Below are 19,696 nucleotides of genomic sequence, written 5' to 3'. Positions count from 1 at the left end.
GATGGCATGGGAATAAGGGGAAGCATGCAAGCGAGAGAAGTCTCTCTCTCCCCCCCCCACCCGCCGTTGCCATACGCACACCAATTCACTGTTGGCTCAGATCTGAAATATGCCCAGCTAATGATGGATTAAGGTGGTGATGGCTTGCAGCCATTAGGAAAGGATTGGAAGGCACTACTCGGCTCTGCAGATGAGCTCAGGATAAGCGAACAAGTATTCTTCCTCCTCTTCCCCACATGTCCGTGCCCTCCCTACATCTCCAGAATATGCATGTTTCACCTTCCCTCTACCACTCTCCCTACCCGCCTTTGGGGATGAGCTGCCTGCTTCCAACAAGCTGCAGACGGCTTAAAATCACCTTTTGACTCCCTGGATTACATGGGACTTACACTGCGATATTTGCCAAAGCCTCTCCCCTCCGAAGGGGAACTTCTTGAGCACAAGCCACAGCGCAATGGACGGGAGCTGCACATGAGCATGTTCGGTGCGCAAGAGCGGGGGTGTTATCCAGATGTTCAGTTGTAAGTCTCCAAAACAGCTGAGTTCACTGGATAGCCTATGCATTCTACCCAGACACTATCTCTGTGGCTCTTCTGTGGTCAGGCATTTTATCAACTCCCCCCTCCCCCGCCCCACTTTTCATCACAGGGGAACTGACAAAGCGCCCTCCAGATGTTATTGGAATCCAATTTCTGTCAACCCCAGCCAGCACGACCGATTATCAGGGGTGATGGGAGCTGTAGTCCAATAACATCTGGAAAGCATCTACCCCAAACATTGTAGTTGCACAGGCCTGGCCTAAAGGCAGCACCTTCAGGCTGCTATTGCATTTGTGGAGCAGAGGTTTGCAGCACAAGTGCCATCATTTCAATTTTGTTTTACTTTTAGTGGCATGTGTGTTTTGTGTGCTGTTTACTGGCGCACCTATTGAAACCAGGGTTCTGATGGGCTGGCTACAATGTGCAAGGATAGCCTTGTAAGGGCACCTTCCACATCGCAAGTGAAGACATCAAGGAGGTGTCCTTGGTGGCCCAGGCTTCTGTTTTTCCCAAAATGATGGCAAGACTTTTCTGTTAAGAGATTATCAGGGGATTCCTTGCAAGGATAGCTAATTTTTCAATAGAAAAAAAAAGCGCCCTACATTTAAGTCCTTTACTGTAATTTATAATGTCACCCTGTAGGAACTTGATGGGTTAAAAAAAAAATCTAAAAGCACAAGAATGTGCGCAGGGGATCATTTTGCTGAAAGGTGTAAGAGCTCTTTACTTAGCAAAGAAGGCTCACTTATCTCCTCCCATATATTTTGCCTTTGCAGGAAGTAGGCAGAAGCAGTTGTGGAGACAGGTTTTCCCCTAACCCTGTACAGTGGTACCTCGGGTTACATACACTTCAGGTTACATACGCTTCAGGTTACAGACTCTGCTAACCCAGAAATAGTACCTTGGGTTAAGAACTTTGCTTCAGGATGAGAACAGAAATCGTGCTCCGGTGGCACGGCTGCAGCAGGAGGCCCCATTAGCTAAAGTGGTGCTTCAGGTTAAGAACAGTTTCAGGTTAAGAACGGACCTCTGGAACGAATTAAGTACTTAACCCGAGGTACCACTGTAACAGTAGAGCGTGATGGCACTGATGGACATTAGATTCAGGAAAGACAAAAGGACTTCTTCACATAGTGCGCCTTTGGCTTATGGAATTCACACTGCCAGGAGATGCAGTGATGCCTTCAGTGACTCATAGAATGGTAGAGTTGGAAGGGACTGCAAAGGTAATCCAGGCCAACCCTCTGCAATGCAGGGATCTTTTGCCCAATGTGGGGCTCGCACCCACAACCCTCAGATCAAGAGTCACATGCTTTACTGACTGCTTTAAAAGGAGGCTTGGCAGGTCCACTGAAGGGGGAGAGCATCCTTCAATGGCGATGTGTTAATTAGCTTAGCAATGCCTCTGATACTGGAGATAAAGTGTAGTCAGGATGACAAGCAGCCATCGATAGCCTTTTCCTCCAGGGATTGGCCTAATCCCCTTTTAAAGCCATCTAGGTTGACAGCCATCATCCCTGCATTTTGCAGTACATCTTGTTGTGGTCTTCCAGATGCTGTGGGACTCCAGCTCCCATCCGACTCAGCCAGCATGGCCAATGATCAAGAATGATGGGAGCTGGAGTCCAGAAACATCTGGGAGGCTACAGGGTCCCACCCTTGTAGTAGTAGTAGTAGTGGCATCTGGATGCAGCTGCTTAACTGGAAGGTGCTTTTTAAAAAACTACACAGCAGTATGAATCTCACCTAGGCAGATTGAGATGAAGGCCAGGAGGGGAATTTCACATTCAGGTTAAACGGAGCCCAACTTAACCGGTGCACAGCCTGGTGTTTCTGAGTGACCTCTCAGGCTGATCCCTCAGTGGGACTGGATTTCCCCCTAATCCTTTTCTTTCTGCAGGCATCCCAATTGTGGGAAGCATTCCAGGCAAGCAGATGGAGCAGTTGGAGTCAGGGTGTTATGGGGAGGGGGGAGGAGAGAGGGAGAAGAGAGCAAAGCTGTTGCAGTTCCTAGCATCAGCATCAGGGAAGGAGACAAAAGGCTATTCACACCCCTTTGCCCCCCCCCCACAATTATTTTGCAAGCAAACAGTTTCAGGCTTTTCAGCTGTATCTAAAAAATCATTGAAGGCTTGCAGTTTTGAAATCATGCTTAACACACACAGACACACACATTTTTTTGTGCACAGGAGACATAAAACATGTTACAATCAAGGAGTGGTGATGGAAACCCTAGGAGGAAAGTAAGGAGGAGGAACTTTTAAGTTTTGGGTGGGGGAGTGAGTAATGGGGGCACATAGGTAAAGGTAAAGGGACCCCTGACCATTAGGTCCAGTCGTGACCAACTCTGGGGTTGCGGCGCTCATCTCATTTTACTGGCCGAGGGAGCCGGCGTACAGCTTCCGGGTCACGTGGCCAGCATGACTAAGCCGCTTCTGGCGAACCAGAGCAGCGCATGGAAACGCCGTTTATCTTCCCACTGGAGCGGTACCTATTTATCTACTTGCACTGCGTGCTTTTGAACTGCTAGGTTGGCAGGAGCAGGGACCGAGCAACAGGAGCTCACCCCGTCGCGGGGATTCGAACCGCCAACCTTCTGATCGGCAAGCCCTAGGCTCTGTGGTTTAACCCACAGTGCTACCCGCATCCCAATGGGGGCACATAGAGGTGTATAAAATGCCGACTCTCATGGATGAAGTGGATCTCATAATATTCGGGCCCATCCAATGATCCTTCAGATTCAGGGCAGGCAAAAGAAAGCACAGTGCAGAGCTAAACTATAGAATTCACTCCCACAAGAGGTCATGATGGCTTTAAAAGAGGGTGGAACAAATTCATGGAGGGTAAGGCTATCAATGGCTGCTAGCCACAATGGCTGTGCTGCACCTCCCCTGTTGGAGGCAGGATGGCTCCAAATGCCTGTTGCTAGGGCTCACAATGGGAGAGAGCATGGTTCCCCGCAGATTCTGCTTGTGGGCTTCCTGATAGGGGCATCTGATTGGCCACTGAGAGAACAGGATGCTGGGCTAGATTAGCCTTTGTCCTGAACTGGCAGGATTCTTCATCTGGTCTTATTATGTAGCTATGTACTATGCCGAAAGGGAGCAGCTTAGTTCCAAAAGGTTTATTGAGATCATTACAACTAAATGGCAGAAAGTACTCACACGACCAGCTGTGCCCAGGGGGTGCAGGTTCAGCCCCACTAGCATGGCATTAACCCCCCCCCCCCGTTGGAGTTCTGTCATCAGGTCTAACAAGACTGGGAGACCAGGGTTAAAACTGCCCATGGGCTGTGAAGCTCGCTGACTCTCCACCTAACCAACCTCACAGAGTTGCTGTGGGGACTAAATGAGGAGTGGCAGAACCTAGTTAACCACCTTGAGTAACTTGGGAGGAAAAGGTGGGATACAAATGCATTAAGGACATGAGCAAAAGAAATAGAATATGCCAAAGTTTGAGATTTTGAAATGCAAAGTCATTTGGCAGCTAGACTTTGGAGGCACTGAAAAGCTTTTACATGTTTCCCTATAATAAAATGCAAACAAAATATGATTCATAAAACAAGAAAGAACAACAAGGGAACAACAAGTGTTAGCTCTGAACAGCTGCAGTGAGGATCCCCCAAAATTCAAGAAACTGTTAAGAACATGAAACCCAAACTTCTTTCTTTTCAACTCTTTTTTATCAGGATTTGGCCCTACGAGGATAAAGCTGAACTTTCCCCCATTGACTGTCTTTTGGCATTGGTCCCTAGGGAAGTGGCACATTGCAGTCTTTGCCAACCTGGTGCCCTCCAGATGTTTTGAACTACAACTCCCGCCAGTCCTTGCTAGCACAGCACACCAGGTTGGCAAAGGCTGCAACCTTAAAGCATTCAAAAACAAAGCATCTCAGCAAACTCTTCAGCAAGTGCCAAATTAACCCGCATGAATTTTCCATCCTGGAGGGCCAAAAGCTCCAGTAGACCACTAGCAAGTAAAGGTTACTTGCCTGGATGCCACACCTGGATGTCTGCTGGGTAGCGAGGAAATGTCCATTCTCCTCAACCCGCTAAGAGGTGCTCCAAGTTGTATGAATAATGCGGCTCCATTTCTAGCGGGAACATCTTCCTGCGTACGGTGCGAGTGACACTGTGGACTGACAGGCGTATCTTGGGTAGAGGCCCCTTCTGCGCCACCATCTTGTCAACTGTTACTAGGAAACGGGAGGACCAGGCAGCTGGGCCATTTCCTGTCAGAACAGGTGGGAAGCTGAGCCCTTAATGATCTCCTCACTAGACAAAGGAGCTGGCTACCCAGCCAACACCACCACTGTTTACCAGCTGTCTTGTGCTCAGGGAATGCGAACATCCTCCCTGACCACCAAGAGTAAACAGAGCAACACGATCTGGCCTGGCCCTTGGGTGCAGCTGCAGGGAACCAGAGCAAGCCCCAACACGCTGGCTGGATCTGAGGTGGGACAAGGCACCTGTTTCCATGAGAGACACAGGGATGTGGCTCAGGGATAGAGCATTTGCCTTGCATGCAGAAGGTCCCAGGTTCAATCCCAGACATCTCCAGGTAGGGCTAGAAGAGAACTAGGTCTTAAAACTTGGAGAGCCACTGCAAGTCAGTGCGGATAATACTTAGCTCAATGGATGCAGTACAAAGCAGCTTCCTATGTTCCTAAAACCAAGTGATGGAAAACTTAGGAAAGTGCATCAAACACAGATGCAGGTGGAATTCACAATTAAACACCAGCTTTTGTTTTAAAAAAGAAAGTCCTCATGGACCCAGAGAAAAGAACTGAAAATGGCAGCTATGCTGCTTCTCCTAACATTTAGAGACTGTTTTCTCCTAAGATCATAGGTCTCGGAAGTGATCTCAAAGGCCTGCCGGTGCAAGAGACCCACCACAACATCATCCTTGTTGGTGTAGGTCACCCAGCTTCTGCTTAAAAATGTATAACAAAGGAAAAACCACCATCTTCAGAAGCAGTCTGCTTCACTGTCAAACCGCTTGTGATGTTGCAAAGTTCTCCTTAACCGTTTTGTCTCAGTCAGGAGTAGGGGAGCCGGGGACCTTCCAGATGTTGTTGGACTCTAACTCCCATCAGCCCCAGCCAGCATGGCTAATGGTCTGTGACAATGGGATTTGTAGTCCAGCAATGTCTGCACGGCCCACATATTCCCCCAGCCTTCATCTAAATCCCTGTTCTTCTAGTTTGAACCCATGGGTTCAGGTCCTACCCTCTGCAGGATCAGAAAAGACATTTGCTGCAACACCGATGTGCCCTTCCCCTAGCTGTGCTTAGAACTAAGACAAAGGAAGAGAAGAGGAAGAGGCTTGGTGGCTGGGGATAGCTGGAGAACAGCCATAGGTCTGGAACACAATATGTCACTGTGCAGGGAGGGTGGGGTATCATCCTGGGAGGAGCCCCAGGTGCCATTATTTGCTTCCCATATATTATCCATCAGTGGTGAAAAGTCTGCTTTCTATATGCCTCCCTATAAGGGAAGGGTGCAGGTTTGATCCCCATAATGGAGAGCTGCATATTCCTGCATTGCAAGGGGTTGGACTAGATGATCCTCAGGGTCCCTTCCAACTCAATGATTTTATGAACAAATGTTCATTTCATTATTAATTAGTTAATTAAATTATTCATTATTTAAATTTGTATACTGCCCTTTATCCATAGATCTTTTAGCTCACAACTTGGACCGATATGCCTTTTTTTTTTTTTGGCTGGAAACACTGAGGATTTATTTATATTTATCCCACCATCCCTCCAAGTGACACACCTGGATCTCACACTCCCTCCATTTTATTCTCACAACAACCCTGTGAGGTAGGCAGGCTGAGAGTGGCTGTGACTGTCCCACAGTTACCCAGTGAAGTTCACAGCATTGAGCTTTGAACCGGGGCCTCCTTGGTCTTAGCCCAGTGCTCTAACCCAGCTTCCGTCAGCCTTCAAACCATCGGGTGGGTATAGGGTGAGGCTCTGACAACACCACCACATTACCTCCGTAACAAAGGCTGGACACAGGAAGGCCTCCCTGTCTCCATGGGCACTGCATTGGTGACCTGTGAACTATGGGCAAAATATGGGAGCAGTTTTTTTGCATGCAGCGCCTGCACTCTCCTGCAGAGCTAATGCAGACCCTCTTCCTCCACTCAATTGTCATGAGAGCCCAAGCTGCTGCCATGGAATCTGTGCTTGCTCAACTCCTTACTCCTACCCACAGGCAAGGTTCTGTTCCTGAGCCATATGCTGGGAATTAAGTGAGACACAATTTCCCCCTCAACATGGAAGGGGGGGGGGAATCTGAAAACAAAATGAAGCAGCAGAGTGCAAGGCTCTATCCCCTTGCTCTGACCTGGCCTCCCCAAATTAGCAGAGGAGCTGAAGATTCATTTCAGGGTGGTGATGATGAGCCCCAGTGACTTGTGGGGGCAGCTCTGGTTAGGCAGAGGCAGTGATGAGGAAGGGAGCCAGGGGCAAATTGGGGTGAGGGTGGATCATAGATCTCTTTAAGCCCCAGAAAGAAACCAAAGCAATATATAATTGGAGAGGTGTGTAGTGATGGATGAATCTGTCACTTTTAGGTTCCCTCATTTCCCCCTATCTTAAATTCAGCTCTCCACATTTCAGCAGCAACTTGTGATTTAAAAAAAAAAATACTCATGAAAACTCATCAGCATCTTTAGTTCGAAATTCTCACTTTTTTTGCATGCAGTGTAGCAAAAAAATTGCAAGCCATTTCCCCTAATGAAATGCATTTGTATGTCCTTTTCACTAATGTGTGCATGTTTGTCCACACTGCTTAGCTAGAGAGATATGGGGGGGGGGGATAGTTGTGTTTTGGTTTGTTTATTGATTTGAGGAGTGCAAATCAGGCTGTTCCTCACTACAATGCAAACAAAATTGAATTTCTTCCCCATCCCTAGGGGTGTGTCTGGGCAGAAGCAATGAAGGTGGTTGCTTCTCGCTTCCTCTCGGATTCCTGCCTGCTTCTTTCTGCCAGCCTCTTCCCTGTGCTTAGAGCCGCCTTCCCCAGCCAGTGCCCTCTGGCTATTTTGGATGACAACTCCCAACAGACCCAGCCAGCATGGCCATGTTGCCTGAGGCAGATGGGAACTGTACTTCAAAACAGCCAGAGGCCACCAGGCTAAGGAAGGGCGGCTTAGAGATGGATTCTTCAACTTTGCCTTCTCCCACTCGGATGTTGTTGGACTACAACTTCTATCAGCCTTGACCATTGGCTAAGCTGGCTGGGAATGATGGGAATTGGAGTCTAACTATATCTGGGGACTCAAGAGTGAAGAACTCCTTGCCTCTGTTCAGCCTGCTGCCCCCCTCTTTATCTTCCAAGCCCATCAATAAACTCTCCCCCAAATTAGGAAAGCTTCTAATACTCTTCTTCCCCAAGTCTACCAATATTATTATTAGTTACAGGTATGTAGCCATGTTGGTCTGCCGCAGTCGAAACAAAATAAAAAAACTAAGTTTGTTATTGGTATGAGCTTGGAAGGATTTTTTAAATTTTGTTTTGACTAATTATTATTATTATTATTATTATTATTATTATTATTATTATTAAATTAATTTATATACCGCTCATATCCAAAATAACTCCTGAGTAGATGACAACTATAAAATTAAAACATAATTAGAGAAATGTAGAATTGGGACCACCAAAAAATAAAATTCAACCTGCTGAAGGCGGGATACGATTGTTCCGTTGGATGCTGAGCATTCCCCTCCCCCTCTACCTGTTTGCCTCACCTGTGACTGTCTGGTGCAGCACCTGAAAAGTCTCCAGAGGAGGGGATGCTGTGATTCCTGCATTGTGTACACAGCACCTGACCCACCAGTGGAAGTGCACCAAGACATTAGTAGTAGATGCCATGTCCTGGGCAGAGGGAGAAGGAGCTCCTGTGACCCTGGCAAAGGGTGGCTCCCCAACTCACATCTGCCAAGGTGAGGTGCAGTTCCTTCCTTCCTTTATAACATTTGTGCCCCAACCTCTCCATCAGAACTGATCCTCAAGGTGGCTTGCTAAACTTGAGAACGATCTGCTGAAAAAGCACAATGGAAACAAACCCATTGAGAGCAGCCTAGAGCAACATTGTTCATTCAAGAGCTCACCAAATAAAACTGTGTTCAATTGCCACCTAAAAGCCAAGAGACGTTGGGGAGGGGAGAGAGATGGTGCTGAACGGATGTATAAAACTATGCCTAGTGTGGAGAAAATGCATAGGGAAAAAAACACTTTCTCCTTCTCAGAACATTAATAAATAATAATAATAATAATATTTGATTTATATACCGCCCTCCCCAGCCGAAGCCGGGCTCAGAGCGGCTAACAACAATAAAAGTAACACAATTTACATAAAATCACTAGAACCCAATGGAGCCATCCAAGAAAGCTGAATGTTGGAAGATTTGGGATAGATGAAAGAAAGGACCTCTTCATGCAGCACATAGTTAAATTGTGGCATTTGCTGCCACGTTGGCCACTAACTTGGATGGGTTTACAAGATAATTAGTCAAATTCATGGAAGATAAGGCTATTGAGGGCTACTAGTCACAATGGCTATGTTGTACCTCCATTGTCAGAGGCAGTATGCCCCCAAATGCCAGCTGCTGGGAATCACAAATGGCGGACAATGCTCTTGCACTCAGTTCTGCTGGTGGGCTTCCCAATAGTGGCATCTGGTTGGCCACTGTGAGAACAGGATGCTGGACTACATGAACCTTTGGGCTGAACCAACAGGGCTTTTCTTTAGGGGTATTTCTGGAGAGAGGATTCCTCAACTGGGGAGCCACCACAAAGGAAGCCCTGTCCCAATCTCCTAGGCTCTGAAAATGAAGCAGGCCCACTTGTGACTGCATCATAGGCGTTGGAAGGGATCTGGTCCAACTCCTTGCTCAGTACGGAATCTGCAACTACAGCATCCTTGACAGGTGGCTTACCCAGCCACGCTTATATACTTCCAGTGAAAAAGAGCCCACCATATCGTGAGGCAGAATGTTCCACCATTCCAGAAGTTTCTCCTAATGCAAGAGTGACACTGCCACCTAAGCAGGACACCCACACCGCAAGCGCTGAGTGCTTTATCTCATGTACTGAAACCAACTGGACTGGTTGTTTACTTCAGCACTGATGAGAGGACAGCACCCTTAGGGACTAAAGGCCATAACACAGTAGCCCACACAGCTCTTGTTTTCCAACACCTCCCTGAAGCTCCAGCTCCATCATGCCGGCTCCATCTTCTCCATGACACCCTTAAGATATTTGGAGACTGCTTTCGTGTCTCTCCCACTCCCCCACCCCCTTAAGCTTCTCTTCTCCAGGCTAACCACCCCCAGCTTTTCACCCATTCCTCATCCAGCCCTCACCATCCTGATCACCCTCCTCTCATTCAAAGTCCTTCCTCAAATGACCTGGATACGGCGCTCCAGATGTGTCCTGACTAGTGCAGAACAGAGCAGAGCTATTACTTCCTATGGGCTAAATGGAGGGTTTGCGTGAGAGATGGCAAACCTGAGACAAACACAGGAGTGGAGGAATTTGTTAACAGGTGCTTGATTCTTCTGTTGAGTCATCCCTGCAAATGCCCTTCTCACTGCTGGGCTCTGGTCTAACAACACAGCTGGGGATCATGAATGGGGGACCCACAAGTAGTTGAGACATATGCAGCAGGGGAGAGTAAATAAACCAACAACTCTTGCCTGCTGATTTCCCTCTGCAAATGCTCCTGCAATTATACCACCTCCTTAGTTTGATCTCAGAAAGCAGTTCCACCACGTGCTGAAAACCAGGAATTTTACCTCTGTCATGACCTTTGCAGGTCCCTTTAAGCAAGGCTCTTTTCACTCTCAGCCTATGCCCTGCATGGGGGGTGGGGTTGTAACAGCACCCTACCTTACAGGACTGTTGTTAAGATTCCTGAGATAATGTAAAAGGGGAAGCATTTTGCACACCAGAAAGACTCGACAAAAATGCTTGGTATTTAAGGAAGCAGTGGCTGGTGCAACAGAAAACATTCATCTTTTTCCCCACACAATGGAGTGTTCCAAAGTGACTTCCAGCATAAAAGACATTTAAAGCCTGCAATAAATAAAAATAAAACACATGACTCATCCATGAATATTTATAAAAGGACAAATCCTACCCAACCTGACACCAAAACAAGCCAAACACAAACAAACAAACAAACAAACAAACAAACACATAAAACACTACCTTCCATATTATTGGTCAAAGGCCTGGGCAAACAGAAATTATTTAGCCTGATGTCTAAAAGAAGAGGACCATGGTGTCAGGCAGGTTTCCCTGGGGAAAGCCTTCTGTCAACTGGGAGTCGTCAATGAAGGCCTATTTCTGTGTTGCCACCCTCTCTACGTCCCTTGAAGGGGGCAGACAGGCGGACAAATGCAGCATCTAGGTTGGTTCATATGGGGAGAGGCAACCCTTAAGGTACTGTATTGGAATCCTGAGCTGCCTAAGGCTTTATAGGTCAGGAAAAGGTTGTCTAGGTCTAGACACTTGCCTCACTACAGCATTTGTGGGATATTAACTTCAGGATGCAACAATACATTTCTCTACAGCCCAGAGTGTATCTGTTACAGCTTCAGTTTGCAAATTCTCTTTGAAAGCACACACACTTCTAGTGAGTTGAGAAGACTACATAGAATATTGCAACCGTTATTGCAAATGTTATTTTGCTTTAAGGTACCTTAATGCTTAGGGTGTCTGTCCAATTGCCGTATGTGAGAGGGGACTATCTCCATGTCAGAATAGCTAATGATGATCTCAAACATTTTATCCTCTTCCAATAGAATGCAGCTTGGCTCACTTATCTGAGTGATCTGGATTGTCTGCTCAACCGAAAAACCCCAACAGTAGCCAAGCCTAAGTTCTTGCTGCTAGTAACTACTAGTGTTCACCTTCACCATTCCTACCCTTGTTTTCCTTTCTCTGCATTCCCTTTCTTCTGCTATCCTACCCACTGTGAAATTGTAAACTCCCGGAGGCAGAGACCTGCCCTATGGAACTCTGCTAATGTACATTGATGGCACTACATTTTTATGCAGTGAAAACTTGTCATCTTCTTCCTTCCCAGCCCTTCTGATTGTGGCACGCTAGCTAAGGCAGGTGACATGGCAGTGCAATAAGTGAAGATAATTTTTGGTGGTGGACTCCATCTATGGAACTTTCACCCTGGGAAGTTTCCCCAGGAACCTGTTATCTTACCTTCCTAGTACGAAGGAAACCATTTTTCATTTCCCCAGGCTTTTTAAACCAAGTTGAGCTTTGAAGTTGTTCCTTTTTGTCCTGCTTTTTTTCTGCTGTTCTAAGCTGCCTTCCTACTGCCACTTACAGGGAATCAACCCTGCTGAACTCAGTAGGACTTCTGGCTAGACATGCCTAGAATTGCACTGTTAATCTTGTTCTTTTATTGCTTTTAAAAATATTTTGCTGCTGAACCTTGTTTAAGCAGCCTTGGAAAAGTGTAGTTGAAGTGCAGGACAGATGTTTATTCATATTGATAATAGCAATAGCAATAGCAATATGGATTGCCATATGATCAGGAACTTCCTCAATAACTAGCAACAGCACAGGAAAGGAAAAGATGAGGGCAGTGATCAGATCCTTGTCGGGAGAAGAAAGACAAAACAAATTGAAATAATGTGTGCTATTTGTAAAGCGCTCTAAGCCCAAGTGTATCTCTCACTTTAGAAACTGTGACTGCAACCCTGACCTTGTCTACTCAGAAGAAAGTCCCACAGGATTCAATGGGTACGTAAGGTTAGGATTACAGCTAAGTCAGTCTCCAGGGGATGAAAGTGACTCTCTGTCCACAGAACCAGGTCAGAAAACAGCACTATGAACAGGTGGAGGAATTTGTGGAGAGCCAGCTGTTGGGCTGGCAGGGAGATGATCCAGGCAGCTGAGCCAGAACTTCAAGCTGGTATGACCCAGGACCATGAATTAAATACTTCTGAAGACAACTCTGCACACAGCTGGGCATCTTGGCTCCTTATTCAAATTAGGCCCATCTGCCCAGGACTCTCCCAGGAGCTCACCTAGGAAGCTGCAATATACCGAATCAGAACATCAGCCTCTCCAACTCAGGCTTGTCTGCAGGGGCCTTCTAGGGTTTCAGGCAGGGGTGGGTCTTTCCAAGCCCTGCCTGGAAATGTTGGCACATGGGACCTTATGCATGCAAAGCTGATGCCTAGCTCCTGAGCCGCAGTCCTTCTTCAAAGTTAAGTTTATGCAGTTGTTGCTTCAGCCTGATGTGGATCTCGGAGAATAACAGGGGCACTGTTAATGGTCTCCCACAGAGTGCACACTTTTAAAAAAGAAACAAGCTGAAATCCTGACCCCTTCCAAAACAACGGGGAAGGGGGGGGGCTTTCTCTAATTGAGCCTGTGAAACGTGCGCAGAGACAGCCCGCCCCTGCCCTCAACAGCTGCATTTCATTCATTTCCCAGCCCAGCGGCAACCCAGAGAGAGCCAAAAGTTATAAATAGCCATTATGTCATTGGGAAAAAAGAGAAAACTCTCAGCCCCCACCCCCCAGAAAGCAGGGCTCTGTGCAACAACACAGGATCTTCGCTAGGTCCCCCAGCAGTTCAGTATTTGCTTTGATATTGCAACAGCCACACCCAGTATCAATCCTTATCATCGCAAGTGGAAAGAAGGTCCTTTGGGTGGACTTTGAAACATGGGGTAGGGGAGAGGGATGAATGGGGGGGGGGAGAACCTGGCAGACCATGTGACCAGATGCCTAGTTCTGATTGGTTTCAGAGATGCAGGTCCTTTAGTGCATCCTTGGAATGCGATCTTAAGCACTTTCTGCAACCTATAGGTTCCTGTTCTTCCCATTGCCGCCACACACCGCTGTGTAATTCTGAGGCTTAGTTCATCCCCTCAACAAGACTTTTGAAGATTTTGTGTTAAGCGTAGTGTCTCAGAGATGGTGGCTAACAGCTTCAAAGCTATCAGGTTTATCACAGGAGAAACTTTTGTGGGCTAGAGTGCATTTCACCCAGTTCTGGACTGGTACGCATCCACATACTATTTGCAACGGAAAGGCAGGCCTATGACACTGGGGTCAGCCAAAGTGTTACGGGCCTGCTTGGCATGAACCAGTACAAGACACCTTTCTGCACGGCCCACAGCACTTGCTGCTTATCCTCCAGCACTCAACAGAGGGGAATGGGATGCTCATTTTTATGGTGAGGGATGAAAGGATATGAGAGCAGAGCACAGGAATGGAGAACCTTAAACTTGGGGACCAAATGTGGCTGCCTTTCCATCTTGCCCTCAGAACTCTTTCTAGGCCACAGCCTCCCCAACCCTGCTTCACACCTTCCTTGAGTGTTTTTGCCTGGCTGGAATGCATCCTTGAACACAGAACATGCTTCTTGCTTTCCTGCAGAGGGGTGAGTGAGTATAGAAACAAGCAGAGGTAACATTGTCATTCATTGCTCCACCCACTTTACCTCCGGCCCCTCCCACCACTTACGAGTGACCCAGGGAAGGTTACCAAGAAAGGTATGTGGCCCTCAAGCTGAAAAGATTTCCTCTCCTTGGCATAGCCCAACCACCACCTGTTCCTACCCACTGCTGCAGTGCACAGCCATCCTGGGATGCCCCCTTCAGCAAGTCCAATGCATGTGGCTCTTCCAGAGTTCTAGTAGGTTGCCTCTCAAGATGCATTTTCATCATCAGGCAGAACAGCACACACTTTTGCATGAAGATTTTCCCTGTTTGCACACTCTGTGGTCCTGCATCTCAGTTCTAGGCGGTTCATAACTATGCTTGACCTGCTTCCCAGCTGTCAGGCACCACAGAATCCTTTAACACGTGTAACTCCATGCACACAAAATGACCATTGATGTGGCTTTTCCCAGGGAATGAAGAGAAAAGTCACACACCCCAAATACTCCTAAAACACATACCCTCCAACTTTTCTCCGATGAAAATAGGGACGTCCCATTCCATAATTATCATTTTACTATTTATGCCCCACACATCTGACTGGGATGCCCCAACCACTCTGGGCAGCTTCCAACATATATAAATACATAATAAAACATCAAACATTTTTAAAACTTCCCTACAAAGGATTGCCTTCAGATGGCTTAGGGGGTTGGATAACTCCATATCTTCCAACATTTCTCCAGCGAAAATAGGGACATCCTAAGGAAAAGTGGGACATTCTGGGATCAAATCAGAAACTGTGATGGCTTCTCTAAATCAGGGATGTCCCTGGAAAATAGCGACACTTGGAGGGTCTGAAAACAACAAATCCTTGTATTGTATAGTAATTCCATCCAAACCTGTAAAATTTAAGGAATTTCTGTACCCAGCCCAACCTAGCCCAGCAATGGAAAGCACAGCCCTTGACTTACCTTCCAAAGTCTCCTCTTCTCCATCTGGCACACTGCCATTGCTAGAAGGTCTTTATGCTCAGGAAACAGGGAGGATCTCTCCTTCCTGTTTCCTTGAGTGCTAAGACCTTCTAGCAATGGCATTGCCATTGCACCAGAGGGAGAAGAGGCACCTTTGTCGGTAAGGCATAGGGGTGAGAGGAAAAGGTGTCTGATTTTGGGAGAGGGCTGGTAGGCCACTGGAACTGGCTTCATGAGCTTGATACAGCCCACATGCTGACTGCCCTTGATTTAAGCTTCCCACATTTTCTTCCCAGTCTTAGCTGCTGCCACCCAGCTTAGCCAAGAATGCTGCCGCTTGACTCATTTGCAGAGTGTGGTTGCTGAGTAAAAAAAAGTCTATCTTCTCAGCTAATTAACATATGAGCCATTTTTGAGCAATGAATTGAAAAGCAATCCATGTTGCCCCTGTGTTCTCATGGAAGCTGCATCACAGTGAATAATGTCCTTTACCCACTTGGAGGGTAATCAGCTCTCATTCCCAATGCACTTCTGGGACCACCGCATCTTGCAATATATAGCCATCATATATTTGGAATGCCAAGATTCAGCCCACGGTGGCAAAACTGACACGGTGATGCTCGGCTGCCCAGGAAAGTTAGTAGTGCTACTCAAAAAAATAAGTGTTGTTTGTTTGTTTGCTTTTCCCACATTTCCCATTGAAATAAATGGGATAAATTCACCATGGTTGACTTAACCTTCTCCAGATTGAGGTCTGTGAATATCTCAAATAGGGTTAGGAGGGTGCAGTCTGCTCATTATAACTGACACTTCAAAATCCCAGCAAGAGAGCTTTGCCTCCTTATCCATCTGGGACTGGTCCAAATCCCTCCAGTTCATTCCTACAGGAGTTGCATGGGAGAGTGTCCCAGAGATGGCGGGTCCCCCTGGGTTTTCCACGACCCTTGAAAAGAAAGGCAGCGTTTTGCTTAGAGTGCTTGTGGGTTTGGGGGTGGTAGATGAAATCTACTCCCTTTGTTCTTTAGAAGGGCAAAAATATCTGGAACTGGAGATTTGGAAAAAAACAAAACAAAAAGAAAAACACCAACCCCAGCCTCACAAACAGATGTGTAGCTAATTTACCGAGACTGCAAAGGATTTAATCTAGAGTGGTTCATGACACAGATGCAGAGTCCAGATTTGTAGCTTGCAACCTAAGTTGTTTTGCTGGGCTCACAACTCCTTTGTACCAGAATTTATTTTCAGTTACAAGACTGAGCCCAGGAATGGGGGTAGCCACAACAAAGAAGACAATACCTCTGACCATGTGCAAAGTGAAAAACCCCTTTCCCAGTGGAGCAATCACAGCCAGCTCACTCATATGGGATTATGGGGTTGTGAAATATCATTTCTAAATAGTATTGAGCTTGAAGGTGGTGAATGAAGGGAGGGACTCCCTTCCAGCCCACTTCCTTAAGCACATTGATTTATTAATTCTGCCAAGTCATAATCATGGAGTTTCATTTGTTCACATTCTGCAGTCCTGCCCCACAGACAACCCCCTTCCTATTCACACACACTTTGCGCCTAATTTCTAATATGGAAAGAACTGGGATTTTAAGACTCTCTGGAAGTCATATTTTCTGGGCTGGAAGTTCTGCACCCTACACTGGGCCTGGGAGTTACTTAGGCCTTGCCCATTATGAGGATGCAAACTCTCTGCATACACTCAGGGACATTTCTTTGATTTATGTTCATGGGCTCAAGGTCTGAAGCTGCGAGCAAGTCTGGCAATGCGGAAAAAACAAATCAGGTGCAAATTGGGGTCTGTTAGATATCTTCCCAGGCCTGGCAGTGTGTGTATGTGTTTTTTTAAAAAACCAAACAAGACAAAACCCTAGTGCATGGATGATTACTCAGCCAGGATACTTATTTGAAGTATGCAACCATCATTTCCTAAAAATTACACTGTCTGGACTCAACTTAGATAAGAAGCTCCTCAGGCAACTTGTAACCAGGCGGGTGGGGAAAGTGAGGCAAGAGTTGTTCGTCTTCCTTGCACAGGGTTCACACAAAACAGTGTCCGAGTGGCTTTGGTGGCCCATGATAATTAGTGGCTCATTTGGGTTTCCTGCCGTTCTGCCCGATGGTTCTCAGCAAGACTCCCTAAAAACCACATCAGAGGTTCTATGAAAACTGCACCCCACAATTTCAAAGCTGCTCACCCCTGGCTCGTCCACCTCCAGCTTTCCTTTCCCTACAGAAGGTTTGAGTTGCCGAATCGCACAAGTTAATGTCATCAACTAGTGCAGGAGGAAAGAGGCACCAGGCAGGTCTGGGTCAGGCTCCATCCACTCACCCTTCCACCCATGCCAATTAATGTCCCCAAGAAACGCTGCCTTCCCCCACAAAACACACACGCACATTCTGCGCTTGGACATTTCCTCTAAGGAATTAACTATCCCGCTAAATTGAAGAGGATGGTGATGTCTGCGGAGCACTTAACACAAGGGATCAAACAAAGGCGTCCTTGGAAGGGGCCAGAAGGGAGCTTCCTGCAACGGGACCGGAACCCCCTTATTCGGAACACTTAAACCTCTCTCCCTCTGGGTGGAAAGAAAGGGGTCTTTGGGGTTCCTCTTGCAAGGCGACGGAGTTGCGGAGCGGTCAAGTATCGGGAGCTTCCAACGACCCTCGACGGGGTCCATATCAGCCTCTCGCCTTGGCTGCGCTGAAGCGGCTGTCACTTGGGCAGCCGCCGGGTCTATAGCAGAGCGAGCGAGGACCACAAAAGTAAGACATGGTCTTTTCTTCAGAAAACAGCCCCAGCAGCAACAGCAGCAATTTTGGGGGTACATCGAGAGACAAGGAACAGGAACCATCACCAGGTCAGGGGGCACCAGGCGCGCGCGGCTTCCCAAGCCCAGTCAGGCTGTTCTGCCGCCCCGTGTCCACGCAGCCCCTTCCCCACAGTGCATTCAGGAGACCCCATAGCCAACCCTCGGGGAAATCGTTGTGGAGTATTTGGCGAACCTCCCCAAGCTTAGCGCAGGGCGGTTCAGGGGGCGCACATCTGGCCACATCTCTCTCTCTCTCTCTCTCTCTCTCTCTCTCTCTCTCTCTCTCTCTCTCTCTCTCTCTCTCTCTCTCTCTCATATCTCTTTCCCCCCGCTCCACCCTTCGCCTTTGTTTGGAAGTGGTAGGATAACGGGTGGTGGATCCAGCCCGGTTTTGGTTTTGTCTTTTGCTGGTTTGCGCGCCTCTTGCCCGGTTGAGATCCGGACAGAGGAGGAGCGCAGTGGACCTCTTCATCTTTTGGGACACTTCAAAGAAACCACCGCTACAAGCATGCCCGGGGAGTGCGAGGCGGGGGGAACACAGCTGGGACACCCAGAGGCCAAGGGATGCCCGTCTCCCTCTCCTCCAACCGCAAAAACTTCACCAAAAGGTCAAAATAACAAAGGCAAGAGAAAGAGAAGTCGCGAGTGCGTGCGGGGGATGGTGGTGTTCCCCTCTCGACGACATTTCTTCGGATCAGGCAACTTAACCGACCTCCCACCCGCAAATCGCTCTGTTCTCTCCACTTCCCATCGCATCCCTACAGGCGGAAGGCTAGTAAGCTCTGTAAAAGAGAACGGAGCGGAACTTACAGTCCTGAGGTCGGTGGCGAGGTGAGGTGAGGTAATAGTCCCAGGAGAAGTCGAGGAAGGTGGCCAGGCGTCGGACAGTTCCCGGAGAACCCAAAAAAAGGGGATGGGGAGAAAGAAAGACGGGAAAAAGAGAGGGAGGGGAACCAGTTAATCCAAACGGGGTTCCCGGGCCCCCAAGAGGCTCATCGACTGGGGCGAGGGGGCGCCCTGAGCAGGTGCGATCCGAGTCCTGGCGATGCCCGATGCGCCCCTCGACGTCCCAGCGGCGCGCCTTGCCTAGCGGTCCCTTCCGCCTGCCTGCCTTGGGAGAGGAGCTGTCCGTCTCTTTTCCGGAGCCCCTCCAAGCGTGGCTCGCGACCCAGAAGCGGCGTCGGAGGAAAGCGGGCGTCGGCGCTTGGCTAGCGCGCCTACTCTCCGGCTCTTTGGTAAATGGCGCTCCCCACGCCGGGCGCCGGGCTCTCCGCTCACCGGCTGCTGCTGTCGCTGCGGCCGCCGCCCTCCGCTTGCCCGGGCAGAAGCCTGGCTGCCGTTGGACGTGGCCTCATTCTCGCAGCCCCTTCAGGCCTGGCGCTGGGTCGGGGCCATGGGGTGAAGCCAGCCGCGCGGGTCCCAGGTGGGGCAGTGCGCAGCGAGGGATCAGCTGGGTCCCTTCCTCGACGGCGGGCGAGTGGCCAGGCGCTGCTCCCTCGCCGGCTTCGTCGCCTTTTCCCCCCTCCTCTTCCCTGAGCTGCCTTCCAGCTACTGCAGCCGCCTCCGCCTCCTCCGCTCGCCCCTTCGGTGTGCCATCTGGCGAGGGACACCCCGCCCCCCCAATGCCCTCTCCGCCGCTCGGCTCTCGCTCGCCGCCGTCCAACAACGCAGCTCGGCGCCCCTCTCTCCTTCCCGAGGGCTCCGCCACCTCCCGGGCAGGGAATCCTCGGAGCGCCGTCCGCCCCCTCGCAGGAGGACGAGCCGCGAGGGTGGCTCAGCTGGGCACGAGGGCGGCGGGCGCTCGCCTAGCAGAGCGCGTCGCGGGGAGCCGCTCGCTCTCCGCCTAAGGCTCCCGGTCTCCCTCAAAGCCTGGCCAGCGGCTCCGGGCTTCTCTTGCGCGGCGGCGGCGGCGGCGCTCCGGCTCCCCG

General features: G+C 48.8%; 1 protein-coding gene across 5 annotated transcripts in view; it reads right to left on the bottom strand.

The window, feature by feature from the left end:
• Window positions 1-19,116, bottom strand: part of CBFA2T3 (CBFA2/RUNX1 partner transcriptional co-repressor 3) — a 64,415-nt gene extending 45,299 nt beyond the window's left edge. For 3 of the 5 annotated variants that reach the window (XM_081920192.1, XM_081920193.1, XM_081920195.1), the window contains exon 1: window positions 18,579-19,116. The gene's annotated coding sequence lies outside the window, so the exon portion shown is untranslated. The remainder of the gene's footprint in view (window positions 1-18,578) is intronic. The other 2 variants (XM_081920191.1, XM_081920194.1) reach the window with 1 other exon arrangement.
• Between the last annotated feature and the right edge of the window lie 580 nt (window positions 19,117-19,696).

The sequence above is a fragment of the Podarcis melisellensis genome (assembly GCF_964234715.1).
Source record: "Podarcis melisellensis genome assembly, chromosome: 8".
Taxonomy (NCBI): domain Eukaryota; kingdom Metazoa; phylum Chordata; class Lepidosauria; order Squamata; family Lacertidae; genus Podarcis; species Podarcis melisellensis.
The sequence above is the reverse complement of the archived record's forward strand: the minus strand, read 5'-3'. Positions and strand labels throughout refer to the sequence as shown.